This window comes from Protopterus annectens, chromosome 12.part0 (genome assembly GCF_019279795.1).
Source record: "Protopterus annectens isolate FY-2018-M chromosome 12.part0, PAN1.0, whole genome shotgun sequence".
NCBI classification, from domain to species: Eukaryota; Metazoa; Chordata; order Ceratodontiformes; family Protopteridae; genus Protopterus; species Protopterus annectens.
In genome coordinates, this window is record NC_056746.1 from 1,544,945,679 (window position 1) to 1,544,962,547 (window position 16,869).

Below are 16,869 nucleotides of genomic sequence, written 5' to 3' on the forward strand. Positions count from 1 at the left end.
TATATGCTGCTTCGTCATTTTGCCTTTTCGTCTTTTCAAGTTAGACCAAGATGCATTCGGAAGAATGCATCTTCAGTCATCTAATAAGAACCCCTTCTCTTCATCTAAATAAGTCACCTTTCACATCTTCTAATCTCTAACTAGACCCATGCAAGAATATAGTACATCACTTGGTATGTTCTTGGTCAAACATATAATCCAGGTTAAAAAAAAAGGAAAAACGCAGTTCCTCTCAAAAAGTATTGGATATGAATGATCTAAACTTTGCAGACTGTTTGAAAGCACTATCTTACATCTGTGTCTCATAGATACTCCTACAGGTTATCTATATCTGGCTACAAAGCTATAAATAACCAAATTTGACATGATATACCTCATAGCCAGAAGACTAGTGGCAGCACAAATCGAAGATTGATAGGTCTAAATCTGTATACATAGGACTTATTAGCAAGACAAATACCACTCTAAAGAAATGTCCTACCTCTTTAACAAAATCTCACTGTGTGTCTAGGAAAGCACACCCCTCCAAATCCTAAGGTCTAATTTAAACAAAGGAAGGGAAAACCACAAATTCACCACAAGCCTATCACAAATGCACATGGAAGTAACTAGTTGGGTGCATCAATGGGACTGCAGTGGCAAGATTCAACTAGTCTTTTGCCTGGAAACAACCTGGGAATCTAGTAGACACAGAGAAAAGATGTAAATTACCCAAATACAGCAGCAGAGGTCAGAACTGAACCTTAGGAGCTAGTAATATGAAGTAAGATTCTTACCACTGAGGTTACTATGCTATTATTGGGTCTATGACATTTTGTCAGATCTTAAAACAGCGAGCACCTGTTCATCAATCACCTATTTACCAAATATATCGATCTTCAAACAGACTTTCCAGTAAATGTTTTCCTATGGCAAGGCAAAAGTAGGCCACCCTACCAACCAAGAAGAAAATAATAAAACTTAACAACTACCGAGGCTACACGCCCACTCCTAAATAAATATACCAACTCCGAGATCGCACTACAGTGGGTAAAAGGCAATTTCCAGATGGTGGCCAACCATTCCTTTGCCCTGGGAAAAAATTTGTTGAAAACTTAATTCGATGATTGGTAGCTTTGCTAAAAAGGTGTTCATTGAAGAGGTGCTTTAAGATTTGACGAAATGTCATAGACCCACTGTTAATTACGGATAATTAACAAGATATGCACATTGGGAAAACAAACCAATATGGCATTGTCCAACATATTGAATGGCTTCAATGTTTATCACACACAACAAAATTTTCAAAGTCAAGCCACTGTAATACAGGAAACAGTGAAAAGTAAGAAACATGGAAATTCAAGAGGAGGAAATTATGTTTCTGTCCATATTAAAGCCAAATGCCCCATGATGTTCTTAAATAAAAGTACTACCCGCTTAATTTAAAAACTGCAATAAAAACAGATTACCACCTTGAACCTTAAATTTGTAATAACTCTTAAGCATCAACATAAGCTAAGACCTTTAGAAAAGTGAGAGGGAGCCATAAAGATATACAATGTGTAAATCTATGTCACTGTTATGTACACTTCTCTGTATGAACCTGGTTTTCAGTTAGAGATTAACCCCAGGATTCATTAAAATCCATGTAGGCTCCACGGAAAGCCTACACAGACTTTATATGTGTGAGCAGTGAACAGCAGCATGCACCACCACTCGGTGCATATTCATGCCATGCGCCACAATTAAGTGAGGTTTTACAGCTGGCAACAGTGTTGCTAGCCAGGAAATTGTGTAGGTGAACATGGATAACAATTCTTTTTAAAGAACAGCACCTGTGGTCTGCAGTTTTGCGTGGAATGCCACAATGCTCACCTAGGCTTCACAGATAGCTCTTAATCTGTTAGTTCAACACATCTGCACAAAGGCCAACATAATGTAGAGACATTAACTAGAACAGGGACATCTTTAACATAGATGTCATGTAAAAATGTGGTAGAATGCAACTCAAAGATACTTTTCAACCTCTTAGAGCAAGAAATCTGGGCAAAGCCATAAAAGGACAAAGGGCTAAAAATAGGGACAGATTCTAATACTATCCTTACAAACCTAGAAAGTCAATAGAATAATTGGTTTTACAGTAAAATGAGTTGTCTGAAGAGCATGAAGTTGGAAACTCTTACTTCAATCCGCAATGACATGACAATTATTTTCCTGAAAACCAAAATAGTATGAGGAAAAGATCAAAAATATGAAAAAAATGGAGATTCTGCATAAATCAACACATTTGAGAGGTATGAACTCAAATGTGTATAATATTGAGTCAAATCAGTCCTGAGATCATCCCAGTGATATGACAAAAAGCCACAAATTTGATAAATACATCTGGACATCCTGTGAATATCTGGACAGTTGAGAGGTATGAATTTAAAGTATATAGTCCAAACACAGTATAGGGCAGTTTATCTACAGTGCAGAATATTGTGACATCACATTCCTATCATTCTGTACTGAAGTTGTGTAAATGATCTGTAACAGGACATAGACTGCCATGTAAAATAAACACTCAGGTTAAGTGTGTGTCTTGAATAGGGACACACAGATGAATTGTACAAATGAACATAGGGAAAAAGGACAGGTGAAACAACCTAACATACAGTAGGTGAGCGCATGTCAATGGAAGATGGTTGCAGCAGTAACATCAATCACATATCTATATGGTGCAATAGGGACTGTACAGTGAGAATGTGCTTTAGGAGACTGTCACACAAGGTGACATAATAATGTAGAGGATGTATGCGTGAGATAAGAATCCTTGCATGAATAATGCAGAGGACATCTATCAGGGATATGACATACAATTGGGGTTGGGTGCGTATTGTGAAGCTGTGCAACCCAATATGCCTGAATATGAGTGAACTCTCAGCAGAGGTCTCCATCAAGGTGGGCACAGGTAAAGACTCATGGAAAACAGTAAAAGAACCAACCACAATCATGGACAATATCAGAATAATACCACCAGTAATCCCATGCCTCTAACGTAACATATGTGATTTAGAGTGATCAGAGATGAACCTGCACACACACACTTGAACAACTATTTTGATACATCCACACTATGTGAGGGTAACTATGCATACTGTCCAGGCACTGGCACTGCAACATCTACTGGAGGTGTTAGGAGGGACACTGCTATACCTGCATGCGACAGTATGAGCAATGCATGGCATGGCATATGTGTATGTGTATATATATATATATATATATATATATATATATATATATATATATATATATATATATATATATATATATATATGCCACAATACAGACCGTCATGAATGATATGCATGTCATTAATGTTGTCAAACATCTATGTATGTAGTGTGTGCATCACCAGAACAGGTAGCACACATGCATCTGGTGTAACAACTTGATTAGTGCTCGGCACCATCAGAGAGTAATGTTTATGCCACAAAAAGAACACTTAAGTATGGCCAATAAGCTGTGTGAGAGTTCACTGTGACAAAGGTGGCACTCTTCAATTATGTATCAGTGGAAGATATGTAGGGAGGTACATGACAAAGGTGCATTGTACTCCGTTATTGGTGGGATGAATGCTGTGAACTATGGAGGTATTATGGCCTCTGATGAGGATGTCTTTCACATACCCAGTACTTTTGTTGCATTCAAGGGAGTAGTCAGCACTGTCACCACATGCTGGTGGATGTTCCACTTACCACGTACACCAGGACATGGGTCACATACCTATTGGTCTGATTATTGGGTGTGATGTCTACATTATACTTGAGTTGTGTGTTTCTGTACCTGACTTAACAAATCCCCCCATGTTTTCTTATCACTGCAAGTGTTGCCATGGCTGTGGCAGCAATATTTGGTATGTGTTGATACTGCCTGTATTATGCTAATATCACAGTTGGAGTTAATGATTGCCTACAATCTATAGGCCTTCCGGCAGCTGTTTGGACCCAGGATGTGTATGTCATTTGTGATGTTTATCATTTAAATAATAGACAGGAAAGGGTCTAGCAGACAGCCCTAATGTATGGACCTGATCACTGGACCTGAGATATAGGTCACTTCACGCATTTCAACATAGTAAGATGCCACATATGTGATACACTGGTCTACCCAGTTGGTGATATAGCTGTTTATGGTCACATATGACAGTGTTGATTGAATACCGCAATGTGGATTTGTGTCAAATGCCTTGACCTGGTAAAGTTCCGCAGGATAATGCTGTTGTCATCATGCATGCCCTTGGTGACCTCTTTGAGGATACCTATCAGATGTAACAGACATAATTTAGCTTAACCACTCACACAGGTCTGTTGCACACAACTGGAATATTGCTAATGTCCATTTAGAAGATGTTCATGATGACATGTTGGTCTACCTCACAGCTGAGTAGTATTAGGTTGCCTCTATACATGCATGTATCAAGTGCTTTCCCCACAAATTAGATGTACACCCTTCTACAGGAACATAGTCTGTGCAGAGGATGTGTTGAAGTGTGGATTCAACCATATCAGTAAGGTGTATGTCCTGAGTCATAGGTGATTTGTGATATTATCACAGCCCAGTGATTCCATGTGATAGGCCTGGATGTAGGTAAAACAGTGCATACTGCCTATCATGATCTGGTCTAGGGTTTTGATGCAATTCCCCATGCAGGTATCATTGGGAAATCCTCCCAGCTGGTGATTAATCCCTAGATGGGTAGCCAATTGGCTTACTGACAGTAAGTTGGTGAATCAACATGTATCACAACTGACAAGCCCCAGGGATTTATGCTTGGACCTTCACTGCTTATATTCTATTTTTCGACAGTTCAGGCTAAAGTATATGGTCTTTGGCTTACCAAGTTTGCTGATTCTTGCATATTGGATTCAATCATTGAGTCCACCAATGATGATAACATATTACAGGAGAAGGTAACACAGACAAATGATTGGTGACAAAGGCACATGATCTACAAATAAATGCAGATATGTGCCTTCTTTATGTTGTTCATTTTAAAAATGAAATTCCATTATTAATCCGCTATGCTGAAACCCAGTGATGCAAGCACTGGGGACACAGATAGCAATCTGAACTTTGGCCACCAAGTATCCTTACTAGTATTAAAAGCCTATGTTGTGCAAGTCAGAAGTCACATCATCATATTTAGATCTTAGGATTGTATGACAGCACTATACTGAAACCTCATAGGAATACTAATAGAGTATAATGCTCTCTTTTGTATGTACCTCAAAAGACACCTGCAGCAGCTGGAGAGACCACAGGGCTCTCTCAGCAAGATAAAACAGAGCCTACATACCATACCATAACATATATGGGTAGATTAAATGCCATGTCACTGTAATCTGCCTTGTATAGGATGAGGTGACTTAATCTCTGACCCTGCCCTGGTGGGAGTTCTGCCATATCCACAAATCTGATATAGCTGATGACATCAGCAGTGTCTCTTGAGGGGAATATGCTAATAACAATGTCCTACATGCTGATGTAAAATGCTCTCTGTAAAGTCAAGCAAGAGCACATACACACACACACACACACACACACACACACACACACACACACACACACTTGACTGGAGTGAGAATAGAACCCCTACCTATTTAAGTACACACACTAAAGAACTCAGTACTTTATGCAAGTGTCACAGCACAAGTCCAACTTGGAGGGTCACAGACAACAAAGAAAATTTTATAGTTGATGACATCAGCAATGTCTGTTGAGAACAATATGGTAATAACAGTATCCCACATGCTGGTGTAAAATGCTTTCTGTAAAGTCAAGAAAGAGCACACGCCCACACACACACACACACACACACACACACACACACACACACACACACACACACACACACACACACACCAAGTTGACAGCAGTGAGAGCAAAATCCCTTCCTATCTAAGTACACAGACTACAGAACACTGTACTTTATACAAGCTCCATAGTACAAGTCTGATGTTTACAAGAGTGCAGGTCAACTTATAGTATATGACATCAGCAGGCCTTGTGGGAGAAAAGATTTTGGGAGGCCTGCATAGGTTCATAGCTTCATAAGTTTATAGTAGATTGCTAGCCTAATGGCCCTAGGGTGTTTACAAGCCTAGTTGTGTAAAAACACAAGTACCCTTATTGAGCATAGTTAGATGGTCTTTGTTAGCAGAGCGATTTTGTGAGCAGCACTGACTGGTCCTGTCCATGAGGGATATAGGTTCCACCACATAGATGACTTTACAATCACCCAACCAGTTGTCAAGGTTGGGCTTGAACAGGGTCATTGAGGAGCACTGCTTCAGACGCTGTGGGAGCCTGTTATAGAGGAGTGCCAGTTACTGGGGGATATATCTGTGTCCCCAGCATGTACTATTTATGGCCCAGGCTACGTTGAGAACACTGAAGCAAGTTATTCTTGTACCATTTAATTTGCAGTTGTCCAGCATTTCCAGGAGGGCAGGGTCTGAGGCTGATCTGTAGGCCAGGCATAGGTCACCTCTCAGCAGCCTGCATGATACCTAGTACAGTGTCAGGTCTTTCACTCATTCCATGTATGTCATGTTTGGAGGCCCTGGATTCCCCCAGTCACAAACCTCTATGTTTTTTCCAATTGCTGCAGGTGTCTGGTGAGGTACAGACAGAAGGGAGCACTGTACTCAATTAGTGTTCTGATAAGGGTGAAATACAGCAGTGCTATGACCTCCCTGGTCTTGGATGTGATGTCCATATGTATGAGGTTCTCAATGCAGAATGTGTGTCTAGCCATCATGTACACATAGTGATGAAAGTGTAGATTGCTATCAACATGGGTTCCCAAGTCTCACAACATTGTGTTTAAGCTTAGAGGGGTTCTATGTATATTATAATTAGCAGGGTTACTTCATTGCCAAAGAGGACAATGAGGCATGTTTTGCTTTATGGTTCAGCCTGTGAGTTTGGAACCAGTCATTTGTGTGTGTCAGCCCCTCTGCAATATGTTACCATGATTGGGGGACTCTATATGAGTGCATCCAGTGAACAGTTATCTGCAAACTTGGTAAACCACAAGCCATCAACTGTTGCCTGTGATTCAGGAAAGTAGTTTCCAAACAGTTGAGGGCCTAGCATAGATCTTTGTGGTGTGCTAATTGTAAGGGTCTAGTGGTGGAGGCACAGTCCCCAACTTTGAGAGTGTGTGTTCTGTTGGTGAGCCAATTGCCTATCCCCCTACTACTGTATGGCTTAATTCCCACACATGAGATCTTCACTATGAGACATGAAATGGGCATAGTGTCAAAGGCCTTGGATAACTCAACATAGGTGGTATGTCCTGTTATCCCTCATCCAGGCCTTTGGGGTCAGTATCCAAGAAGTCCACAAAGTTCAATTAGCAAGATCTACCCTTGACAAAATCAAAATATCTTTATTCAAGTGTGTTCAAGGTCACCTATGTCCCTGTGGATAACATCCATGCTGATTCCTTCCCTAGTCTTGCAGATAAGGATTTTTAGGCTTATGGGCCAATAGTTATAGTACTGTATGTTACCAGATTGATGTGCATTGCATATCACACAACTACTGTAGGTGATATATGCATGGAAAAAGTACTAAGACATCATGGTTGCATTGCTTGGGGATGGCAACACATGGCTGTATTGTAACTATTTCACATACTGTTAGATAGGGCTTTCAGTTTGTCAGATTTCCACATGCAATTTCATATTATATACAGGAAATGGACAGTACACAGCAGTAATTCATAATGATATTTACTTTTCCATAGCGCTGAGAGCAGCAGGTTGTGTAACTGTTGATAAATTGTATATGCATGTGAGATACACATGTCTGCACAAGAAGTGTGAAATTGCAAGCCACAGTGCTAATGTCTGACAGTTAGTATTGAGTCTATGCAACACACCTGCTGCTTAACCGATTCTGTGGCAGCACATATTTATGCATTGATACATTCCATTTTGGACCCAGATGGTACTGGGTTTGAATCCAGGTCTATCTAACACATTTATATATTTTATTTAAACATTGAAAATGCAATAACATGAATTCTTTACAGTACATCTGCAGCTGTGTGTTGGCATAGCACAGTGGGGTTAAGCAACATTGTGCGGAGGTAACCACATCATTTTGCAGCCACTCACCATTGCTGTGCATTGGTGAGTGATGCGCACTTCCCCACAAACATGGAGCCCAAAACATGCAGGAATCCATTGCTTTTGCAGCATCTTATGTGTGTTTTGTGTAATTTTATTTCTTGACCAGATTAAAGTGGTGAAAATGGGGTAGATAGGAAATTGGTGAAATGGGGAACAAGCAGGAGCAAGAAAAAAGGGAAAGCAGGACAGAAATGTGCAGGAGGTAGGAAAGAACAATAGTTATCCATTTTTAAGAGTGTAAACTGAAAATGTGTACAAAATATTAACCAAATTTGGATTGTTACCTCCAGAGAGAAGGGCATACCTCTCAACTTCTAACACCAAGAAATGTAGATAAGGCCATAAGTACCTGGGGGACAAAAGCCCAACAATAGGGGCACTTTTTTAATATTGCTCTTGCAGGTTTTGCATTAGCATGAAATTTCTGAAGGGTATAAGGTCTAAAACATGAATTTCTGTCATTATTTTTTACTTCAACCCTCAATGTTTTGCCAGTGATTTGTCAGAAAACCACAATTTTATGAGAACCAGACCACAAATGTAAGGTAAGAATCTGGACATTCTGCAAAAATCTGTACAGTTGAGAGTTATGCAGAGGGGTTATCACAATGCAGTGAAGTTGTATAACCAATTAGACTGAATCAAGTGTGTCAAGAAGACATGTGGGCGATATGGAGAGCTATGTATGAGATGATTTTTTTTTTTTGTGGGACAGGTGCCCATTTACTTTTCATTTGAGAGAGAGGAATGTTGGAGAAAGGACGTAGGTATGTCTGGGTCAGGCAAGTTAGGTAGGTGAGGAAGCAATTACAGACAAACAACACAAACAAGACAAGAGGCAGGGGCGGTGATTGGGGTGAGGGTGGGGACAACCTAGGCCCACAGCCATCAAGCCTGGAGACAGTGAGAATCAAGTGCTCAACCACTGGACTGTCATCACTGCTGCTTTACTCTCTAAGTGGCTGGAGTGCTTGATGTCTCCTCCTCCTTCTCCTAGTATGCAACATGAGGGAGAACAGCCTCTCCAGCTAGTGTAGGCGTTCACCAATGGTGCAGTGCCCCACACTGTGCATCACCCCTGGCAACTTGTTGCATAATGTTAATGAAATCACCACCTCTGCTACTGCTCCTGCAGGGTACCACTGGACCAGCCTCCAGGTCAGGACTACCTGAAGGTGAAGGTAGTGCAGGGACAGCAGAGGCAGTGCTGCCAGGTAGGCTCCCAGATGTGCTGGCCATCAGTGCTGCAGCTACTGGAGTGGGGGCAAGCTGATACAATGGGGCTGGCCTATCTCATTGTGTTGTGGAGCATTTAGTGATGTGGTACACATGGATGATATGGACACATTTTGATGACTCATAATAAAAAGAAAAGAAAAAATACAAGATATATATTTTAACAAAAAAAATAAAATAAAATTATTTATAAAATAAAATAAAAAGGCAAAATATGTATATTAAAAAATAAAAAGAAAATAAAAAAAGACAGATAAGGGTTGGGGTGAGTTTAAGAAATGTAAGATTAGTACCATCATATGTGACATACAATGCATTAATATAATTATGCAAGTCTATTATCTTGCATTTTGCATTTAAGTATACCTCCTAACTGATACACACTATACTACAGATTGCTGTAAGCAATCCTTGAAATGTGCATATATTGCACATATGCATGTTCCAGTTATGCAGATTACAGTTTACAGCAGGGCATTTCTGCCACTGATATAGAGGTTTTAAACTAATGTAAATATTATTTATGAAATAACAGTATGGTATAGTTGTGAATTGTGGTATTTGAAACCACAACCTCTGGGGATGGGAGGTTGGTCTAATGGTTAAGGTGTTTGCCTTACAAACATAAAGTTCAGGGTTTGAGTCTCACAAGGGATAACTGGTTAGGCTTAAAATGGCTCACAAGGGCAGTTAGACTAGCACTAATCTATGAACCTATGAACCTCTGACTAAAGTATAATATTGGACTCTTACAATTTTTTTTTTTTTACAGAATAATGCATGCATACTTGCATTTACAGTTGGGATATGCATGCTCAATTTGATATAACTCTATTAAATACCAAAAAAGCTATCTTTAACTTTTAATGCTACAATAACACCGTTCTTCTGCTATGTACATGCCATTTGCTTCCCTCAGTCTCTCCAATTTAGCCCCATGGGCCCCGACATTGAACTGCCAATCACTGGCTGCTGAGGAAAAACAGAAAAGTAGATCGTTATGCATACCAGTCTTGCCTATATTCAGCTTTATAAGTCTTACAAGTATTTTCTTTAGTTGATACTTACACAGATTTGAGAAGTCTTCTGTCCTAAATTCCTCAATCCAATGATCAAGAGCATCTCTCTTCCTCCTCTGTAGGTCATTAAAATGATGCCTACATTGCTCTCCAGTGTGTGGAATATCAGTGGCACTGCGTACAGCCTGTGCTAAACTATCTCATGCCTCAGACTTGTAATGGGAGCCAAAATTGTCCCTCTGCAGAAGCATTTGGCTTTGGTCTTAACTAGGAATCCAATAAATATCCTGGACTCCTGGCCACCCCACCTCTGTGCCCTAAACCTGGCACCTTCCCCACTAACACCAACCATATTTATCTACCTGCAGATCTAGAGCAATGAAGACTAATGCTTCCATCATTTCTAGGTATCATGCTTAGTGGAGTGCACACAACTATGCAACACATTTGCTTGATGGTGCACAGAGACCAGCAACGCCAAGTAGCAAGGAATGAAATAATTTCAATTGGAAGGTTAATATGACAATTGGCCTTAATTTGAGGGGTGTATACTTTTGTAGCCTGGAAATATATATTGGAAATTGGAAGGTGACTATTAGGTGAGGCAGGTTTGCAGATATGCACTAGGGACATAAATGTATTGACCTGACACATTTGTTTTTACCTTTCTATACTGAGAAAATTGATTTTTACACTGTGAGATTCAAACGTAGGCATAAGGGACAAAACATTTACTTCCACAGAATTTATTTTCCATGTTTGCCACAAAAGAAGTACTGCTCAGACATTGTCAGGCATCATACATAAATGCAGGTGACAGTATGAGCTATTACACATGTATGTGTTTGACCTGACAATGTTATTGAATATAGAGGCAGTTGTGTATGTGTCTTATGCACATATGAAGGCCATACAAGTCCAGATAGCAGAATTATACTTACAGAAATGTAGTATAGAGTATACCATCAGTCATACAGCTGATAATAAATCTGCTAATACATAAATAAATAAATAAATAAATAAATAACATAATAATAGTGTCTCTTCCCTCATATATATAATTAATATCAACTCCACCATCTAAAGTGTTATCACTGAGAGTAAATATAATAGAAAGTGGAACAACAGTAAAAATGCATGGAATATCCTGTATTAGAACTCAGGACCATATGTATGACATTCTTACACTTAAACCTTTTGCTACAAGAAAGTTAAAATAATACTTGTTCATGTTTCAGTTAATCGCTACAAACTGCAGTATCACAACAGTAAAGAAAAGGTTGCATACCCTGTACTAGAGCCCAGGACCATCTATACTCCATTCCTACACTTACTCCTGCTGCCACAGGGCTAGTTACATGACATTCCCTAAGTTACTAACCATTCTTAAAATCTCTCTGTTAAACATGGTGCAATGCCACTTAGCAGGTTTGTGCAGTACTCAATAGATTGAATTGAATGCATCCAGGTTTTTTTTGGCTATCTGGGTCCTTTCTGCTTCTTGGTGGTCCACTTGTCTAGTTTATGCACTGCCGTGCTTTGTACAAATGAGATAAGCACAACCATACCTGTCATTCATTTCCTCCATTCCCATGATTGTGTTAAGCACCACATTGCACAAACACTGGCCAAAAAATAATAAAAAATAATGAAAAAATTACAGAGAAAAACAATTTGCCAACAAATGCAGGGGAAGTTGGATGTTAATGAAGAGAACCTGTAAATTCTAAGCTGCTTGCTTGCATTTCCTACCTTGAAAAAATACAACTAACAATTTGCAAGTTTAACCTGACACACCCAACTTGGTGTAGGGTAGTCTGCATTGCTGTTGTGTATACCTTCTCCCAACCACTAATCATTCACAGTTGCAATCCATTAAAAACAAACACTGAGGAAGTGTCTGCACTATGTTTACATCTGCTACATGAAGCCAAGGGTTTGGGATTAAGCAAGTCTAATGACTTCACACCTCATTTGCATATTTACTGAGGGATAGCCCTGAATCTACATCGGAAGGCAAACATGTAGCTAGGGAAACTGAAGGTGAGCAGAACTGTTTATGTGGTGAACACAGAAGAGAGCCTATTACTTTCAGATATATCTGTACAGAGGTTTACTGATTTTGAGAAGGTATGCCTGCATTTTGTCAGTTACATAATGCATATACTGACATATAATTTTGTATAATCTGTTTAATAGTTACACACACACACACACACACACACACACACACACACACACACACACACACACAGTGTATTGATGACATGGACAAGTTTTTCAGGGCATTTCACAGGTATATACGATTGGCAATATCTTCACATGGAATATTCTCTATTAAATCTGTAGACGTGTTTCAGGGACAGGTCATTTGAAAGCACTTTTAGCATTTCAACAATGCTTTGTTAGCCAAATGTGCCATTTAATTTTCATTTGGTGGTGGAGTAACAAAGCTAAATTTCGCTTATGGCACAAACAAGGAAATGTTGCTATTGTTACTCTCCTTTTTTTGCATGCAGCCTACTCATGTCAAATGTGTCTCTGCTGTCACATGTTAAGGTAATTTCTGTACAAATCTCCCACCTTTTACTTGCTTACAGTACCAAGTAATGAAATACAAGGATGTGCCACTCATTCATCTTATTACACAATACACTCCAGGCTCATGACTTACCTTGTAAATGCAGCACTAACCACAGTTTTAGTTCAGGGCTGACTCTGTCCAATGCAAGCAGTACACAGCCAATACATGGAGAGGTAAAGATTGTAAGAATTGCTTGGCATCACTGTTAGTATAAGTATGTGCATAGGAGGAAGATTTTAGACCCCTAGGTGATGAGTTTGTGTGCTATGTGCTGTCTCCTAGCCAATGCAAGGGCATATTGAGCATGCCTACATCTGCCCTACCCACAGCAGCTGTGGTTCCCCCTCTGTCCCCTTATCTGCCTGTGGCTGCAGTGACTTTGGCATTGGTGGCGGGATGTGCTCTCTTTTCCCTTGCTGAACCTGCTGAAGCTGTTTTCTCAGGATGATGTTGTGTAGCATGGCACATAATATGAATATTTCAATACACATCTGTAGATTATACTGCATGGTTCCCCCAGATATATCTAGGCACCATTACTCTGCCTTCAGCACCCCAGACACATGCTGTATGATGTTCTGGTTTGAATATGTGCCTCATTATGGTGGTTTTTGGTGGGTGCATGTGCATTTATGATTGGTGTCATCAATCATGGTTCCAGTGCATAACCTGCATCCCCCAGTAAATGATTCTGTGGGATATTCCCTAGCAAACATATGGTACAGTTGGGAGCTGTGCCAGATATGTGAGTCATGGTAACTGCCAGGGTTGCTTGCACACATGTTCAAGATGATTACCTTGGCATTACACATGACTTGGCACTTAATAGAGTGGTAGACCTTTCTGTTTACATATAGCCTACCCTGTTCCCTGGGTGGTGCCTTCATTTCTATATGTGTGCATTCTATGGCACCCAGTACTTCATGGCAGTGTTCTACACAGTAGAACCCCTGCATATTTCTGGCCCTCTCCTCAGGTGTATGGGGAAAATATATGTGGTCATTAGCATGCTGGAGCATAGCATTCAGGAACTGATGGAGGATCCTGGATGCTGATACCTGTGACACCCCCAGCATGTCCTCTGTTGGTCTCAGATGGGATGGATTCCCCTTGGTTTGCCCTGGGTCTGAATTGAGGAAGACAGAGGTTTCAAAATTCCTGTAGTGTGTCCATATCCACGCTATACTGCTCTACAATTTCCACTTCATGTAGGTTGTGAAAAATTAAACAGGGCCTGACAACTCTTCCCCTTCTTAGCCTAGGCCTATTGGCAGCAGCAGCACTGGCATCAGCCTGTTGCACATACAAATGAATTAAGGCAGCAGCAGCCTCTAACATTCTTTCTGTGTAGACTCCTTTCTGTGGCTGTATTCCAGTAGGTTTTGGAAATCACAGGGAAAACCAGCATGGAGCCTACACAGTTGTTTTATAGCTTGTCGAACAGCTACATTGTGTTGGATTGGTTGATTAGCATGCAATTCAGCTGCTTATGCTGTACTTAGCATGCCAGTCTGTTTATCCTGTCTGCATGGTGTTACATGCCTCTGCATGGTGCTTACTGAATCTAAAACTAATTGCTACCATCACAACATGCACACAGTAGAAATACACCGTGTAGGGTTTATTGAATTTGCCTGTATAACTTCTTTTTTTTTTTTGCTTAACAAGCTATTTTCATCCCAGAAACCATAATACTATACAACTAGAATGGGTACTTTTCCGTTAAACTTCTACCACTTCTCACTGGTCTGCTTTTGCCATATTTCATCGGCTCGAGGCGTCTTTATATAGCATGAAAATTTGGAAATCAGTTGCTCAGTTATGTTATCCCATAACAAGTGATGCATTCTGTAGAAACCCTTACCTTTGTATTCCAGTAAACTTTGCTTTTCCGTTAAACCTCTACCACTTCTCACTGGTCTGCTTTTGCCATATTTTGTCGCCGCTAGGAATCTTTATAGAGTGAAATTGTGGAAATCTCTTGCTCAGTCATGTTATCACAAATCAAGTGATGTATTCTGTAGAAACTCTTACATTTCTATTCCTGTAAACTTCACTTCTTGGGTTTAGTTCTCATTGGAAATTATTATCCTTTATGTAATTATTCCTTTGTGTTTTGCTTTCTTTTCCCATTTACTTGATCTGGGTTATCTCTCTTTATGAATAGCATTTGGCACATTTACTTGCTGTCATTATATACAAATGTCTTAGCGCATTTAGTGCTTTTACATGTCAGACAGTATCTACCAATCTTCAGAGTGGCAGCTTTCTTTTCAGAGCACACCGGCAGGTGCAAAGAGGAGCATATCTGGCTGAATGTGTTTCTATGTACTTCTCATAGGTCTGTTTGAAGGCACATCATGGTTCCCCCTGTGCTGGCTGTCAATGAAAATGGCAGACTAACCAATGAAGTGCCTACATAATATTTCCTCATTACTTACGAAGTTGTAATAACAGATAACAGTAAAGTGAAAATGCATGTAAACATGGTAGTAATCTGTCCACTGTTGCAATATCCAATAATTTCACTTTAGTGTTATCTGTTATTACAACTTCGTAAGTAATGCATCTAAAGCCAGTAGTTCTCCGTTACAGTTTTGCACCAAGGAAATATGGGAATAACAGACCTCCAAGAAGTGATGGGGGTTTAATATTACTGCCTTCTTTCTGTACTTCTGTTTATTTCATCTTTGTCACTGCTCCAGGAAATAAGCAAAACCAAATTGCCGACGCCTTGCGCCAACGAAATATGGCAAAAGCAGATCAGTGAGAATTGGTAGCGGTTTAATGGAAAAGTACCCTAGAATGTTAACAACTGTCTGTAGAAAATAAGAGAGATTTCCATATTTAATATCTCTACAAACAGAATCAAACTATCACATGAACTCTCACATATCCAGTTCAGATAAAGATGACGCACATACTTTATTTAATCTTGAGGAAAAACAGATATTTTAAACATATAAATTCTATGTATTTTGTTTGGCCAAGAGAATGAGGAACAAGATAGAGAAGGTAGAATATTCAGAGCACATAGGATTTAGTCTACTTAGACAGAAACTATTTATCATGCAGTGTAGCACATATTTTGAAAAAAATATGAAGTTATTCAGAGCACTGAAACACTTCTTAGCTTTGATTTCCAACTAATTATTACAAAGACTGAACAGGATTTTATAGCTTGTAGGGCAACAATAATTTCCCCCCAAAATGTACTTACAAATTGTAGGGGGATTTTGTAGGTTTTGCAAGAACATTTCTGAATAATTCATTATATATTTTTTCTGTTTCTGCTATTAGAAATTCTAGATAGGGCTATCTGTTGTTCCTTGAATTTAATCTTCCTTTTTTAGAATACTTACAGATATTATTATTGGGAATGTTCTCATGCTGTTGTAGGAATGTGACAGCAAAGCTTTAACTATTATTGTTGCAGTTCAGCTTCATTACACATTCCCATTCTTCTATTGAGTTAGTTGAATTAGTGGTGTCTTCACAGCCAGTACAAGTCTCGCTTTTCAGTGGGTAGATATAACTGCATCATGTAGGCACCCCTTTTACTTAAATATTCTGGCTCCATATTTGTTTTAAATTAATTTGGAGAAAACAAATATCTAGTAAGGATTTAAAATGGTTAGACATTTGAGGACCTTGTCTCCTTTTATGGCAATTTTGGATGCATGTATATATGTATGTATGTATAGCCAGCCATAGGCATTAATCGACTTGTCTAGATACACAGTTAGAAAAGGTATATGTTTCATTGCAGGCAATAGTCCATCCTGTAGACAAACTTTGGTTTCACCTTTATCCAGTTTGCCTACCAGTTCTGTAATCTGACCAAATATGATTTCTTCCAATGTTT